This window comes from Mus musculus, chromosome Y (genome assembly GCF_000001635.26).
Source record: "Mus musculus strain C57BL/6J chromosome Y, GRCm38.p6 C57BL/6J".
Taxonomy (NCBI): domain Eukaryota; kingdom Metazoa; phylum Chordata; class Mammalia; order Rodentia; family Muridae; genus Mus; species Mus musculus.
Window position 1 is genome coordinate 3,380,419 of NC_000087.7, and position 18,396 is coordinate 3,398,814.

General features: G+C 39.4%; 1 pseudogene; it reads right to left on the reverse strand.

Moving 5' to 3' along the window:
- Nucleotides 1-2,704: 2,704 nt before the first annotated feature.
- On the reverse strand, nt 2,705-3,704 carry Gm21147 (annotated as a pseudogene).
- Nucleotides 3,705-18,396: the final 14,692 nt, after the last annotated feature.

Below are 18,396 nucleotides of genomic sequence, written 5' to 3' on the forward strand. Positions count from 1 at the left end.
TTCTTTGAAGATTTTTGTCTTAATGTCTTTTGCTTGTATTTTTTTCTACCTTTTTTGTGATTTGTGGAGCTTTTTTTGAGTGTCCTGTATGTCAAGAAACGTAATTGTATTTTAGTACCTAACTACCATTTTTCAGTAGTTAATATCTTGTTATTTATGGACATCATGTTATGCATAATATTCGTATATTGACGTTCAGTTTATAAAGGAGCATATATGTACACTGGTGTGTACATAAGTATGGGGACCAGAAGTAAAACTCTGGTATCATTCCCTAGGAGATGTCTACTGTGTTTTTTGAGACAGAGTCTCTCACTGGAACCTGTGGCATGGCAACTAACCCTGGCAAACTGGCCATCACGTTTCAAGGATTAACCCGCAATCTCTTCTGAATTGTACTCATAAGCACATCAGCTAAAGATTGGTATAGGGCATCATACAAATTTTTGTACTTGTATTATAAGGATTTTACTGACAGATTAGAAGTTTCCACAGATCTTAAAGATATTTTTTGCCAATTAATATACTCTTTTTATTCTTACCGTTTATTGCTTGTAAATTCTACATACACTATACTAATGTTTTATTGTCAATTGCATCTTCATTTAAACTTTCAAAACTTTTCTGTCAGGTAAAATAACACCGCAGATGATCTATGACTAAATGGTAAACATATTTTATACAGTTATCGTTTTTATACTGTGAAATTGTGGGGCTGAAGAGATCGATCAGCAGGTAAGAATACTAGTTCCTCTTGCAGAGGACCTGGATTTAATTCCTACTATTCACATACTTACTTACCACTGTCTCCCTGTGCACTGCACTCAAGTGGTGCACTGATACACATACATACAGGCAAAACACCAGAACACAAAAAAATACAAACTAATCTTAATAATACAGTTGTAATACAGAAAGCTATTGAGGAGGCTGAGGCAGGAAGACCCCAAATTCAAGTCCTCCCTAGCAAGGCCAGTCCTTTCCTAGGACTAGCAAGACAATTAGCAATTAGCAATTAAAAATTGCAATTAAAAATTAGCAATTAAAAAATTCAAAGAGACTGGTCATCTAAATTGGGCGTAGAATATTTGCTATGTGCAATGCTTTGAATTCACCCTCCATTGCGATCCCGAATTGGCAGAAAATTTAACTTTCACAGAAACACATGTAGAATAAGCCTCCTAGTAGTATAGTCAGATTATATATCTGAAATGTGACCACCAAATAGCCAACACATTTTCAGAAAGTTGGTATGTTTCATAATAGTAAATGATATTACTAAAAAGGGAATTTCCTATATATCAATTAAAATAGTTTCCTCTTACATACTTCATTAATATGAAAAAAATACTTGTAGGTGTATATATAGGCAAAAAAAAATATTGCGTCAAAAAATAAATCCACGGACTCTAAGTGAAGTTAATGGAATATAAAGCTGTTCCGTATGCATCACTAGCAAGGGAGATTATCAACCTATTGTTTAACTACTTTTAGTATAAATTTCACTGTGAACTATCACAGATCATCAAAATAGAAATTGGAAATAAGTTGGGTATTTAGTCTACTGCACATAATTTTTGGGCACCAGATTGTCACTGTAATTTCTTGGTCTGTCATTTATTTCCTATCTTCACAAGATTACATATAATGAAAAGAAAATTTATCACGAAATTTTTGTAGGTAAATTTATTGAATGTTTATAAGTATTTATATCTTCCTTCTGCTGTCAAGAAATATTAGCACACTTGCTATATACAACAGTAATGGAATACTTTTGAGTAGGTTTCTTTATGGGCAGTTAGATTTTTCTTAGTTCACTAAATCTCATGGCTATGATTCTTACTAATTAGTATTAAATTCTGTCACTCTAACAAAATGTGTGTTTTCTTATTATGGTTTGATTGGGCTGTTTTTTGTTTGTTTGTTTGTTTGTTTGTTAGGTTTTGTTTTTTGTTTTTAGTATAGGTCACCTATTGCAACTATATATAACAATATATTTAAATAAAAACCTTATAAATAATGAGGAGAGGCTTGGTACTCCTCTTTTTTTGAGACAAGTTCTTTCTATTATGTTTCTCAGGCTATTCTAACACTCCCTATCAGACTGGGCGAGCCTCAGACTTCCAGAGTTCACCTCTCTCTAGCCTCTACCTCCTGAGTGCTGGGATTACAGGGATGTGCTACTCTGTGCAGCTCTAGTTTGGTATGTTTTTATAGTGACCAACCAACTATTTTAATTAATAGTTACATTACCTCAAAAATTTTACAAATCTTTTTAACCAAATTTTATTGTGTTCATCTTTTTTAACTTGGAATTGCAGGAAGAGCTTGTTAGGTTCTAAACTTAGATATTGCCAAGTTACTGGAAGAGGCCATGTCTTGGGAATTTATTTTTAAAATATCTTTTCTTGTTTTGAAAATAGATTGAGAATTTATTCACACAAAGTCAAACTGGCAAGTTAGTATGCCCCTGAGAAGTACGTTTCATTGTGGAATTGATTCCATTGGTTTCAGGGAAAATCTAAAATGCATTAATAGAATTAGAAGAAAAAGGTTGGGGGAGGGTATGGAGATTAACAAGCCAAAATAGGAAAAAAGGCATCTGTGGCAGGACAGCTCTGACTGATGTCAGATCTCTGTGATGCTGGAGTCACCTGCATCCCTCTTTAAGAATCAGTGTGAAACAGGACTGCAGCTCTCCCACTTAGACATCCTCTGAGATCTCAGCAGACCTGGCACCAATAGCCACCTTCCAGTTCCTGTACCTCAGGGTCAGGCAGGGGAACATAGTCACTCTTCTCTTTCTTTTTCCTTTTGGGTTTCTTAGTGTCACTTTCCTTGAGTTCCTCAGAACTGCTAGATGCTAGATGGGAAATCATCTGACTGAGAAGTATCACTTTTCCTCCAAAGGTAAAGATTTTGTAGGAGACTTTTTCCTGGATTTTTTTCTTGCTCTTGTGTGGTTGCTTATTTTCCTGGTATTAGAAGCTCCAGTTTCCTCAGAGAACACACCTGAGGAATCTGCTGTTATGTCCATAGCTTTTTTTTTATTTTTCTTCTGTTATTTATTTATTTATTTATTTATTTATTTACTTATTTATTTACTTATTTATTTATTTATTTGTGAAACACAGAGAGAGAGAGAGAGAGAGAGACAGAGACAGAGACAGAGACAGAGACAGAGACAGAGACAGAGACAGAGAGAAAGAGAGAGTTTTTTTTCTGCTTCTTCTAATGGGATTTCTTTGACTTATGTTTTGGGGATTCAGGTGCAAATGATTTTACCAGGGGAGATGTATTTCTCCCCATTGGTAATGTCTTGCTGATCACTACTGTCTGTTTCAAATTCTTCAGGATACAACTCTATATAACCACTTTGACCCCATCTGCCCCTTGTATTGGATTCATAATCATATAACCTCTTGTTCCCGGATTTTGCCTTAAGAAAATCATCTTCCAGGACCCAAGAAATTTCACTCTTTGACCTCCAGTAGTCTCTGACTTTCTTCATCAAAACCATCACTTCTCATCTGACTTGACATGTTGGGTACTCTGTTCCTTCTGGTCCCCTGGTAAGCATCCTTCACAGGCTTCTCTAGTTCTCTGAAATTCCACATGTCAGACTCCTCCTGTATCTTATTGTGAGCATCTGTATGCTGGATGACAATCCTCAGGAGGACTCCCCACAATGGAACTCATGACATTCTTTAATTGTGTGCCACAGCCTCGCAAGGCAGGGTAGGAGAAAAGGCAGTGAATTCTTCCAGATGTTTTTATTACTGGCTCTGATATAAAATATCCTACTGGACAAAATGAAGTTCAGAAAGGCTCACTCTTATTTTTTAACCTAGGAGACCCTTTATGGCCAGGCAACAAGGATAATGGCAGCACTAGCTGATCTGACTCTCACTGTGGCTGGACTGGTTATAATTTATTTCTTATACCCATTTTTGCTCTCAGCTTCACGATATGATTTATTGAAAATGGCTGATGAGAAGATACACATTTTGCGGATTTAAGGTGCATATGACTGATTTTTATAGAACATTTAGATTTGTGGTTCTTTTCAGATTTTTATAAGATTTCCTTTAAAGATAAACAATAAAATAAATTCTTTTTCCTTTGTAACCACAAATTGCTACCTGCCAGTAGGAGAAACTGGCTGAAAAACTAGCTTGCATCCTTGTGTGAATATGTATATGTCTGTCTGTAGGTCTCTATATATGAATGCATATGTGCATATTTGTTTGTATGAAGTTATTGGATTCTGCCTTTTGTTTCATCCATAACTTGATAATCTATAACTAACGTATGTGAGCTTAATAGAATAATTTGGTTTTTTTTACCTGAACTGTGTAATGTTATTACTTGTAAAGGTGTTCGGAAACACACTATTTTATCATAATCACTTACTAGAAGAAAACTAAAATGTAATCACATTGTAATTGTATGCTGCTTGAAAGATTTTGCTAGGATATATAAGATATGGAAGAAAAAAAAACACATGGTGTGACATGGCTGGAGTATAGTCTCACCCATCCATCAACTATGTGTGTATGTGTACAGTTTGTGCAAAAGGGAGATGTACATTGTTCCATCTATCTACCAATTCACATATATGTATGTATGGAATACTTAGTGGCTGGTTTTGGAGCTCTGTTCTAACCAATCTATGTGTGAGTATTTGTATGTCTGTCTGTAGGTCTTTATACATTTATATATGTGTGTATGTATGCATATATGCATGTATGTGTGTGTATGTATATATGTATATATATGTATGTATGTATGTATGTATGTGTGTATGTATGTATGTATGTATGTATATGAAATTAGCAGACTCTGCCGTTTTTTTCCCAACATTCAGTGTGAGTGTGTGTCTGTGTAAATTTTCTCTCTCTCCTCTTCTTTCTCCTGAGCCCTGGAGAGTTAAAAGATTTCATAGTTTTTCTGTTGGCCAGAAATTGTCAGCTCCAGTAAATTAAGTTTTGTTCTCTCAGAAAAAAAAAAAAAGTCTGCTGAGTAACCTCTTCTAATCCCTGTCTGCCTTTGAAGGCTCCTGGATTGACCAAGGAATGTGGATCTACCCAGGTCAGCAGCTCTAAGAACTGACCCCCAAGCCTGGCTTGGTTTACCCACCATATGGATGCCAAAGCCAAAGGCACTTAGAGAACACCAGTTACCCTGGACCAGAAAAGAAACTTCTCCCACTACATAAAAATCAAAACACAAAGTCTACATATCAAGAATGTGAGAAAAATAAACTAATATTAAAAAAAGAAAGAATATTAAAATGACAAGGGGAAAGGCCAGGTAACACACAAAGGCATACCTATCAGAATTACACCCAACTTCATAACGTAGACTCTAAAATCTATCCTGCAAACTCTAGAAAATGAGAGATGTAAACCTAGACTACTATACCTTGCAAAACTCTCAATCACCATCAATGGAGAAAACAAGATATATCAAGACAAATACAAATTTAAACAACCCTACTAAAAATATTAGAAGGAAAACTCTAACCTAAGAAGGATAATTATAGTCAGATGTATCCAAGAAAACCCAGGAAATAATTCCATACCATCAAAAGCAAAGAAAGTGCACAGACACAAATACACACATCACCACCAGCAACAACAATAACAACATTAAAATAACAGTAATTAACAATCATTGGTCATTAACATCTCTCAACATCAATGGACTCAATTCTCCACTAAGAAGACCCAGGGTCACCTGGCAGTGGTGGCGCATGTCTTTAATCCCAGCACCACTTGGGAGGCAGAGGCAGGGAGATTCCTCAGTTCGAGGCCAGCCTGGTCTACAGAGTGAGTTCTAGGAGAGCCAGGGCTACACAGAAAAACCCTGTGTCAAAAAAACAAAAAAAACAAAACAAAACAAAAAAAAAAAACAACAAAACAAAACAAAAAAAAAAAGAAAAGGAAAGAAAAGAAAAGAAAGAAGATGATGATCAAGGTTAAGGGACTAGATGTGAAAACAGGATCCATCATTATGCTACATACAAGAAACATACCTCAGCAATAAACATAGCCAATTTCCTCACAGTAAAGGGCTGAAAAAATTTTTTTCCTAGCAAACAGACCAAAGATACAAGCTGTAGTAGACATTTTAATATCTAATATATAGATTTTCAACCAAAATTAATCTAAAGAGATAGTGAAGGACACCTTACACTCATCAAAGGAAAATTCTACCAAGAGGGTATCTCAATTCTGAACATCTATGCCCCAAACACAAGGACACAATATAATATATGTAAAAGAAACAGGATAGAATTGATAGAGTTTTGACAGATCTATCTAGAAAATGCTTGCCATCCTTTACATAGGAACTCAGGTTCATAATTTAAAAACCCATTTAACTATCTCATGTCATGCCAATTTTAAATGGATTTGTTTCACCCGTCTGCCCTACTATGGGTCAGAAATGTTCTGGGAACAGAACAGATACAAGAACATCTTCATGGTGTGTGGAACATTTCACAGCTTGCTCTTGATATGGATACTTTACATCCCCAGATCCGTGCCATCAGTCACTCCAGACTGAAGAGTTCTTCAGTAGCAGAATTGGCTAATTGTTTTTCAAATTCAATCATAAACTTTGTTAAAAATAATTCTTTATGGAATTTTCTTATAACTTTGGGAATTATTATAGGATTAGTTATTCTGCTTCTGTTTCTTCTTCCAGTCATCTTCAAGCGCTTAGGATATGCTATCAGTACTGCACAAAGGGATATATATACGCTTCATTTATGTTATTCGAAGGGAAAAGATGTCAGGAGCCACAATGGGACAAGCTAATAACCAACAGGTGATCATCCTGAAATGGCCTGCCTCGGAATATAATATAATCTGTGACAGGTGAGCCCTCATTAAGCAAGGCTGTGAGGGACTCATTTTAGGAAAGGTTCCTGCTATTAATATGATTTTCCTGTTATTATTGTACATATATAACAATCACTAAGTAATAGCACACACATCCACGAATATGTACTATATTGTAGTAATGCTACATAGACTCAAGTCTTAATGATGATCCTATAAGAATTCCTAAATTATATCTGTGATTATTAAACTTTTTAAATTAATGGTACTGCTAGTAAGTCCTTTTCTGGTAATCAAAGCTGCAATGAGAACTCTGTCAGTCTCCCAAGGGTCACCAGTTAATTGCTCTTAGATGGTAACCAGACCTTCTCCTACTCAGAGCACATTCTAAGAGTTTGTAAAACAATTAACCAAAGGTCATTAAAAGGGAACTAATGATTTATTAGAGGTGTTAGGACAGAAGAAAAAGTATTGACTGTGTTTATCTGTTGGGGCCGGCCTGCGGCTCTCACGTCTGGGTTTGAGCCTGGGATGCATCTTGGAACTGAAAGAAAGGAGAGAATCTAGGTGGGTAGAGAGAGAAATGGAGTCAAGACTGTATTCTGATCAAGACTCAAATGTTTAATGATAATCTGTACTTTATAAAGAGGGAAGCCCATCCTTAGTCACGCCAAGGTTCTTGTGAAGTTGTCAGAATTGGCTTTTAGCAGGGAAATCACCATTCAGTGTTAACTCTGGAAGATCTTGGAGAAAGAGTTCAGCCTCAGGCAGGTAGCAGGTAGTGGCACATCAAAGGAGAGGGATGAGAAGCAGCACAGCAGGTGGCTCTGCCCCAGTGGCAGATGGTCTGAGCCAGCCTGGCTAGGCTGGAAGGAAGTTACATTTATCTATACAAAACTTCACTAATAATTTAGGGTTTTACACCTTCAGTGAACCTGTGCAGCTGAGACAGGTGGTGGATGTTTAGCTAATTACTCCTGATCGATATGCATTATGCATGTAAAGCTTCTCTGTTGTAAACGTCTATTTCAATTTGTGATTTGATTTTCTGTGTGAATTTGTCATGAACTTTGTAACCTGTGACCATATGTTCTGAAAGATGTACAAGTATGGAGGACAAAGAGATGAGAAAGATCAATAGATGAGACTTTTTTTTTTTTTTTTTTTTTTTGTTGCCTTTCCCCACTTAGGCTAGAATCTTTTCCTTTTCCTCACTAAGAGAATTTTTCCTTTTCCCTACTTAGGGTCTTTTCACGTTTCCCCTTAGGTAGCTTTTATAGGGTACTTTTACAACTTAGTAATAAATTATATAATCACTTTTCTATGTGTCTTCTCTTCCTGGGACCTCTGACTAGTTAGAGCCCAGCAGTTCAGGCTGAGATAGAACAAAGGCTGTGTTGCTTAATCCTCTGCTGTTAGGCTACAGGTGTGAATCGCCTAAAACAGCAGTCTTTTACCATAAGAAAGAGCAAGAAAGTTTTTAGGGCTTTTTAGGTGTTATCCTCAGCATTTCAGTACAATTAGAGAGCTAGAAAGCCAGGAGACCCTCAGACTTTAAAGCCATCTCCAGAGTCCTACTCTGTGACTCCACCACTACCCTGCCCTGGGGCCCAGAGTCTCCTGGTATGTATCCCATGAGACCAAGTAAGTAGGAAAGAGGCATTGCCATTTCCCTATCCAGAAATGTGTGTTGGTTGTACACACTTGCCATTAGTTGGCTAAGTAGAACTTCACTATACTTCTCAAGCCATTGTGCTCTTTTACAAATTTTCTATCTGAAATCTATTATGTGAATCATTTATTGGAATCAGATGTTACAGTTGAAAGAATGCTAAGGAGAGATATGCCCTGGTATGGTAACCATAACTAGACTTGAAAGAAAATCAGTACTGGAGATGCTCCCTACCTGGGTATTAACCTGTAACTTAGGGCATGGAACAGGAAGTCAGAACAGTTTTCAATCAGAGATCTGAAAAGAATAGCTATGTTAAAGGAGAAACTCATATTCCCACAGCTTCTTATAGAGGAGCCCACACACATTTAAAATTAGGACTCTTGTTTGAAACTTTGGTTTCTGCTCTAGGTTAGCGACACAGCTATTGAGAGTGTCATGATGTACTGAAGAAGAAAGGTATAGAGAGGAAGGTTTTTCAGTGGACATTATAATGAAAAGATCATGTGTAGTTTCCTGAAATTCTTCTCAAAATTTTGCCCACATACTTGAAGAAAAGGGGTAAGATATGTGGCTGTGAAAAATTGTGGGGAAAGAAGTATAGCAGTTCTTAAAAGAAGTAAGAAACTATAAGCTATAGACCTGAGTTCATAGCAGGGCATAAACATCTGTATTTTGTTATTTGTGAATATTTCTAAAGTTGTCTTATTTATTTGTCTATAATTAAACCCTTGAAGGGTATATATGTCTCACAGTCCACAGCTCAAGTTGAGGAGAGCCCCAGTCCTTGTTAAAGGAAATGAAAAGAGCCTGAATCTTTGAGGTTTGTAATACAAACTATAAGAATGCGTTGGAAGATAGTAAAATGAGATGGAATGTATTCTCTGAGTACATAAACACCCTGAAGCCACAGGTCTTTTAGGCAGGTACCTGCAGAAAGGTTTAGGGAGGTAATTAATACTAGGGAAGTGTATTGCTGCCCAGATCAGGGCAAAAAGTGGTTTCTTTCATGTGTTTTTTCCCCAACTATTTAAGATGTATACAGTAAGTATACATACAGCCTGACATCTCCAGCTAGATTGTTTACACCTTAGGAGCTGTATCTCTGATTTTCTAGCCCCAAGTAACACTTTGTCTATTGACTAGTATATCAACTTGAATTTTATAATGTTATTCTCTCATATGAGATCATTATTAGCATTATTATATAAGGTTAAACAATTTACCTTACATGATATAAAACCATTCTACCAGACCTCTGTTTATATTGCAAGCAAAGGTTCCTGACTCACTTCAGAAATGGGACATTGCTGATTGACTGGACTATATTGGATCTTATGACTAATCTTGTCTGGTCATGTATCCCCATGGGGGTGAGGACATGGGCCTTGGACTGTGACTTGTACAAATAGGAAAGAGTTTTTATCATTTACCATACATCGTCGTCTCTCATTGTAACAAAGAGATTATCGTCAGCCAAAACGAGAAAGGGCTATGACAAAGTGTGTTGACAAAAGAAAAGGAAGTGCAAATAGCAAGAATGAGACCTTTGACAGATATTAAACTGGGAGTGGAAGAAAGGCGAAGATACCTGGGTGTTAGTAAATAACAAGTGAGCCATCTCCTCAGCTGTGGCACATTTCTGGCGCTCAGGATTTATACTCATATACTGATAACTTATGAAGTATGTCAATCACTATTTCATGCCTGTCAAATTTTATAGCACCTGTAACATAGACTATTATAAAAATACTCTGATCCCTGTTAAGCTGAGATGAATAATCTTAACTACACATCCCTCTTTAGCCACACAGACATCTCCACCATGAAGGACTATATTAAGTATAGTCCCTCTATATTGGAACACATAGATGTGGAACATGTCTATATGGACATATATTGGAACTCCATGATGTGGAATTGATTGCTTTCTTTTTTTTGTTGCTTGCTGTCAGGTATTTGTTCATAGAAAAGAGAAAATTCATAACACATCTACTTAATCCTCCCAGCTACTGAAAGTCTGGTTGTTCTGTATACACAGAAAGCCTCTTTTCCTGACGTATATATACCCAACTAATGACATTTTCTCAAAGGGGGAGGCTTGTGGTATCAAGAAATATGTACCAGAGGCAGTAACTACAAGCCTGTGCAATCACTAGTCACCTAAGGAAGGAAAATAAACTATCTGCCTATGGTATTATGGTGTACCAATCTCTGGGTCAGTTTCCAAGATCCATGGTGTACTGGCTAGTTTTGTGTCAACTTGACACAGCTGGAGTTATCACAGAGAAAGGAGCTTCAGTTGAGGAAATGCCTCCATGAGATGCAATTGTAAGGCATTTTCTCAATTAGTGATCAAGGGGGAAAGGCCCCTTGTGGGTGGGACCATCTCTGTGCTGGTAGTCTTGGTTCTATAAGAAAGCAGGCTGAGCAAGCCAGGTGAGGCAAGCCAGTAAAGAACATCCCTCCATGGCCTCTGCATCAGCTCCTGCTCCCTGACCTGCTTGAGTTCCAGTCCTGACTTCCTTTGGTGATGAACAGCAGCATGGAAGTGTAAGCCGAATAAACTTTTTCCTCCCCAACTTGCTTCTTGGTCATGATGTTTGTGCAGGAATAGAAACCCTGACTAAGACACATGGTGTAAGAGAAAAGGTAAATATTAGAAAATATATGTGGATCCAGGCAGAAAAAAATTGCCTAAGATGGCTGATGAGCCACTTAAGAAATTAATGAGAGTTTGTCGTATGTAGTAGGTGACCTGGTAACAACCAGTCTAGGCTCACTGCCCATTCTTGACACATTAAGTGTTAGAGAGGTCCCAATCAATGCTGTCCATATATGCTGGTGAAATATAGCCCTTGATGCATCAGTTCTCTTAGAAAAATTATCTGTCTTTTTAAAACCCCATACTCCCTACCTCCTGGTATAAAATCTGTTAAGGATGTCAAAGACCAGCTTTGACACCACAGGATAAACTGAGGCAGGCAGCAAGGTATGGGGTTTGTGATCACAGTCAGTGCTGATCAGAGCTCACTGAGTCAGCTGGCTGGGGTTTGGGGCTGATAGACAGCAGTGATTAGAGAAATCACTGTTGGAATAGCAACCTGCTGCTGCTGGCAGCTAGTGATTAGAGAAATCACTCAGCAGACTTTCCTGCTAGGAAGCAAACCTTGATTCATTGGGACTAGGCACTCCCAGTCAGTGGCCAGCAAGAAACTCTAAATTCCTTTAACTATTAGGGGTCATCAAAAAAGTAATGGAAAGAGAAAATTCATAAACACCCACACCCCGCACACACACCCCCACAAACACACACAAACAGAGTGGATGAAGCAAAGCAAGCATCAACAACTTCACACATGTGTGTGCATCCATCCATCCAACCATCTATCCATCCATCCATCCATCCATCCATCCATCCATCCATCCATCCATCCATCCATCCATCCATCCATCCACAGATTGAATGAATTTCACAAATGTCAAACAAGCAGGCACTAAGTATTTTACACATATACACATTTGGGGGATGGAAATAGGCTTCAACACATACTTTGTTTTTCTCCCACAACTCATATACCCTAGCAAAATCTTTCAAGCAATATAGAATGATAACGTGATTACATTGTATATTTCTTCTAGGAAATGGCTAATGAAAAAAACAGTATGTTCCCCATAACTTTACATGATAAAACACCACATGGTAAAGGTAAAGAAAACAAACTATTCCCAAGAATATACATACGTTTGTAACTTGTTTCAGGTTGACTAAGTGTGAGCAGCAAAATATTTTTCTCAGGCAGTCTTTCTTACGAGCAAGCAGCAATTTGTGTTTACAAAAAGGATCAATTGATTTATCTTATCATAAGAACCTGAAAACAATCACAAACCCAAACTTTTATATAAAATCAGCCATATTTACCTTAAAATCTCAGAATACACATCTACTCATCAGCAACGCTTATTAAATCATAACAGGAAGCCGAGGGCAGAAATAGGTTTAAGAAGTCAACCATCACCAGTCCAGCCTCAGTGAGACTGACATCAGGCAGTGCTGCCATTGTTCTTATTCCCTGACCACAAAAAGTCATTGGTTTAACTATTAAGAGTGTGCCTTTTGTACATCAGAATGAGTTGTCAAAACATCTCAACCTAGCTTCACTAACAATTTTATTTTTCCTAATTTTTTTAAAGGGTGATGGTCATTGGTGACAACCTACATCTGTAAATTATCTCCTAGGAAGTGACTGAATGATTAATCTGTTTCAGCAGCAATGCCTGAAAGATATCAAACTGGATTATTATGAGTACCAGTGACACTGCCCAGTGAGGGCCTGGAAACCCCCTTAGAGTTTTCATACAATTCTTAGATTAAGAGGGGTGTGACGGCAACAGGCAGAGCAAAACTCACCAAAGCATGAAGTCCTCAGAACATTTAGTCCTTGAGGTCATGTATCCCAGTGACCTGCCCAACATGACTGTGCCAACCAGTAGGCTGTATTCCCTGAGCAGTGAAAGCTGTTCACTGTTCCTCCTGCATGGGCCTCAGCAAAAATCCAAGTAAAGTACTTTACAGACTGTGTGCTATCTCTTGTGATCCTCTTAGAAACTGTGAGATGTCTTTTTAGGACCACAAAAGTAGACAAGTTAAAGCTACTACAGACAGAAAGATGCAGCAAGTTGGATCCAAGATCTAATGATAGAACAATTACAAGATCAAATGTGTTTCTAAAACTCATTTGCTTTGGAAAAAAGTCAGATTTAGTTTAAGAAATATACATCATTTGTATCCAGACTTAGTATATCTTTACTACCTAACAAGCTTGCCTCAGATGATCTTGCAGTACAAAAAGCATCCTTCAAGAAAGAATAGAAAGTTCCCAGATTGCTCAATCTGTGACATATTTGGCAAGGTGCCTTTCTATATCTGTCCACACCATCCATGTGGGTTGCCAACAGACTCTTGAGTTTACTGAATTCATAAGATGTCCTGCTATGAGGAGCAACAGTCATATGGGGGTCCTGTTACCTGGGTAACTGTAGAGAACTAGGGAGTTGGTCTGTCCTCGCTGCCTTGAGAGGTATATGTTAAAGGTTTTTCACGTTAAAACAGGCAGTGTTGAAGAAGTAGCATTTGTCTGTAGAATGTGGTGATTTGAGTATGCTTGTCCCAGGGAATGGTGCTACTAGGAGGTGCTATTACAGCCTAGTTGGAGTAGGTGTAGCCTTGTTGAAGGAAATGTGTCACTGTATGAGTGGGCTTTGAGACCCTCCTCCTAGCTGTCTGAAAAACAATAGTCTTCTTCCTTCCTTTGGATCAAGATGTAGAACTCTCTGTTCCTTCCACTCCCATCTAAAAGCACTGACGTGCTTCCTACCTTGATGATGGTCTGAACCTGTAAGCCAGTGCCAACTAAATGCTTTTCTTTATAAGTGTTACCTTGGTCGTGGTGTCTGTTCACAGCAAAGGAAAACCTAAGACAGAGAAGTTCTACGAACTTTGTTGCTGGAGGAAGGAGGTAAGAGGGAAGTCATCAGTTGATAAAATTCCTGGAATTTATTAGAGAACTTCAGTCATCTTTCCCTCAAAAGAAGTTGGTCCTTGTTAGAAAACCAAAAAACAAACAAACAAACAAACCAAAACAATTCAGAGAATATTTGATGCAAAGGGGCCAGAGGAAATTCCTAGTGATGCTTTTCAGTTTTGCAAAGAAAGGAAACAATACTAGATTTGACACAGTTAAAACTAAAACTGAACCAAGAGGTAGTGGTGCATGCCTTTAATCCCGGCACTCAGGAGGCACAGGCAGGAGGATTTCTGAGTTTGAGGCCAACCTGGTCTTCAGAGTGAGTTCCAAGACATCCAGAGCTATATATACAGAGAAACCCTCTCTCAATCCACCACCACCCCAAAATAAGAAAGTAAAAACAAATAAAAATATAAATAAGATCAGGAAAAAGCAAGACTAACACTGGCAATAAAATCCAAATTAGAAACTACAGATAGAGTATTTACTGCCTCTCTGTGACAAGGTGGAGGATTTTTTGGTTTTTGTTTTTTTCCTTCTTGTTATGATATCACTCCCTTACCTGCAGCTCCAATTTCTCTGCTGCTAAAATGTGTGAATCATGTCCAGTTTTTTCATTGCTTGCTTGCTTGCTTGCTTGCTTTCTCTTTTCTCTCTTCCTTTCTTTCTTTTTCTTTCTTTCTTTCTTTCTTTCTTTCTTTCTTTCTTTCTTTCTTTCTTTCTTTCTTTCTTTCTTTCTTTCTTTCTTTCTTTCTTCCTTTCCCTCCCTCCCTCCCTCCCTTCCTTCCTTCCTTCCTTCCTTCCTTCCTTCCTTCCTTCCTTCCTTCCTTCCTTCCTTCCTTCCTTCCTTTCTGAGGTTGATGAGGAGGATTTACAATCTCCAAGAGAGAATTAACTCCTTTAATGTCAGGGTACAAGTCTGCCAGCCCAGAGATTTTGCATCAAGCCTGAGAGATGGTAAAAGCTATGAAAGGATTTTCTCTTTTACCAGTGAGTAAAACACCTGATCTAAAATCTAGATCAAAAAGATAAAAAGTATATACACATTTCATTTAAGAATTTTAAGAATTTTAAGCAAGCTTGTGGCCTCAACAGATTAAGATAGAAGTTATCTACCCTGAATTCCCCTCATGTGCTTTAAATCAGGCCCCTGAACTCACTTTGGGGTCTCCATCTTGAAATGAGAGAAACCCCCAGCATGCTGGACTTCTGCAGAATAAAAGATCTTTGTGTTTCCATTCTATTTGAGTCCTGGATACCATTCTTCAACAAATCTCAAATCTTTGTATTTAGAAGTTCTCACCCAGGATTGGCTAGAGAGCCACCCCCCACCCCGCCCCCCTGCCCCTCACGACCATATCCACCCAAAGAGTGAAGTGTTTTTCTGATCAGTAATTCTGGGCACCCAGTTGTCTTTTGTCTTGTCCATCTCTGTGTTTGTGCTTTGGGTTTAATCTTTCTGTTTGAGGCCTAGAGGGACAAAGTGGATGCATGTTTTGTCAACTGGCCTGAGACAATTGAGGACACTCCCCAACCCCTACTAGAAGCAGGAGAACTTGCTAGTTCTCATCTGAATTCTGAACTAGCTGTGTGTCTTATAGGCCTCCCATGCACAGGGAGAAAGATCATCTTAGACAGCCTTTTGGTTTTGGTTTCCCAGGAATATCCTCCTGTTTCTGTCTGTGTTGTATTACGTTTGTGCTTTTTGTCCTCTTGTACAATTTTTTCTTTGATTCCTAGAATGGGACAGGCACAGTGCATCCCACTGGGCTTGTCCTTCACCATTCTAAGGACTTTCAATGAACTGCAAAAGACTTGAGGCTGGTTGTTTGTCCTGTAAACTCACCACCATTGTAGGAATAAATGGCCCACCTATGGTCTGAGGAGACTTTCCACCTGCCGAGCCCCATCATTTACAGGGTGAAGGTTTACTTTCTGAGACAAGTGCCATACATCACCTCATGGCAATACTTGGTTGAGAAGCCCCCTGTTTGGATGAGATATTTTTGTTATGGGCCTTGCTCCCCCTTTCTACCTACCAGTAGGATCTCTGTCCAGCTCCTTATATTTCTACCCATGTCCAGCCAGCACAGGCAGAGGAAGGAGCAGCCCCTGACTCCCCTCGGAGTCTACCTCACACTACCCAGAGAGCCAAGTCTACTACAGCCTTACCTCTCTGGGCTACAAGATCCCAAATGCTCAGGGGAGACATTTCGTGGCATATGTGCCATTTACCAGTAATGATGTTAATAACTGGAAGTTGCATAATCTCCCTCCCCTATACCCCATCCCCATTCTCAGAAAGACCATTAGCTCTCAAAGGTCTTCTAGATGCAATCATGCTGACTCACCTGGCACGACTGACAGCAATTGCTCCAGGTCCTCTTTGTGACAGGAGAGAGATCATTGTGAGGCCCATCAGGGAATTGATTCCAGTAGCAAATGGGCTGCCTACTCAAGTTCAGGTTGATATAGATGCAGCCTTTCCTTGGACTGGGATTTTAAAGGTAAGGAGAGGTGCTGGGTCTACCACCAGATAATGATGGGGGGTGGCGGTGGGGCTCTGAGAGGCCAACAGATGGCCCACGATCTTATCTAAGGTGAGCCAGGTGATGCAGGGGAAGAATGAGAGTCCCAGGGAAGACCTAGGAAGACTTTGAAACCTACAGAACCTACACTGCTTTTGACCCTGAAGCCAGAGAGTTTCATTCTGCTGTGAACATGGTTTTGTTAACCAAACTACCTGCAGCATCCTTTGGAAGCTACAGCCAGTGAAAGGCTTAGTGGCCTGTCTCTGGCACCCTAAAGCCAGCTTCTATTTGACTTTGAATTGGCAAGACTTGGAGAGAAGCTTCAAGGGATAACTGACTTGGCCACTCCTGCCTCAAGGATTCAAGCACTCATCCTGTAATGACAGGAAAATGTTAAACCAGACAGGAGCTGATCTGATGCAATCTCACAGCAGATTATTTATTTTAGTTAAGCTAGCTCAGTCCCTCAGCTCACCTCAGACAGGCAGGACAGGTTATGGTGGGGAGAGGAGCCATGAACATCTATCCAAGGCTTTCTAGCAAGCAGCAGGTGGCTGGGAGTGGGGAGGGGCGGTACTGGGGATATTGGGGGCAGGGGCCAGGAATAACTGCAAGCATCTAATTGGAAAGCTACTATGGTCTTTAGCATAATTGGCTGGTGCTGGGACTCAAACTGTAAAATTAATTTCTATTTCCCTCTATATTGGTGATCATTAGGCAGGTGTGGGCTTGTAACCTGGGGGTGCAGATCTGTTGGGATAATAACCTGGAGTAGCTGGTCTTGTTCAGGGTGTAACCTGGAAACTCTGATCTTGTTGGGGTGAGAGCCTAGAGACTGGAGCTAGGCTTGGGTTTTGTTGGGGCAAAGTAACTTGGAAACTAATGCCAGGTAGGAGCGTGTTAGTTTACCTGACTTCAAACTTAGGTCAGGTTCTCTAAAATGGAGTCTGAATTTAAAAGATTTTGGTCTCTCCACCTACTTACTGCCTTTGAAGAGGCACTGTATGAGGACTCAGATGAGTACCTGTGGGCACATCCCCAAATAAATGTGCTCCAGTATGTATTGAGAGCTCCAGACTTGGAGACATGTCAGGAGGCCACTTGATGCCTCCTACAGGAATAGAGTCAACTTGGCTACTGAGTATCTGCTAAGAAAGCCCAGCTTTGTCAACTTAAGGTCACCTACATATTCAAAGGGGACTGACTGACCAACACATGCTGTCATACACCAGGAACAAACCAAACTTAACATCTCAGTTACATAACCCAAAGGCAAGTACAGAAATTTCTGGGATATGATGGGTTTGAAGACTTTGGGTGCCAGGGTTCACTGAGTTAGCCAAACTGTTCTATGAGGACTCTCAGGGCCAAGAAGACAACATAGAACGGACCCTTGAGATGGACATGGCTTTTAAGACTCTAAGAAGAGCCTTATTGGAGATGACTGCTTTGGCCCTCCTGAAGATTCACAAACCTTTCCACCTGTATATGGATGAGAGAAAGGGGATAGAAAAGGGGGTGGCTCACCCAAACTTTGGGATCATAGAAAAGATCTGTGGCTTATTTATCTAAGAAGCTGGACCCGGTGGCCCAAGGATGGCCAGTCTACCTCTAGATCATAGTTTCCAGCATCCTGCAAGACAAGGATGCTGACAAAATAACCACATGGCAGGAACTTATCACCACCCCCAATGCTATTGAGGGGACCCTCTGGAATCCACCCAGCCGGTGTGCCAGACTGGTGCACTTTCAGGCTCTACTTTTGAATTCCCCTCACATAAGATATAACCGGTTCACCATCTGCCTTAAAGCCAGCC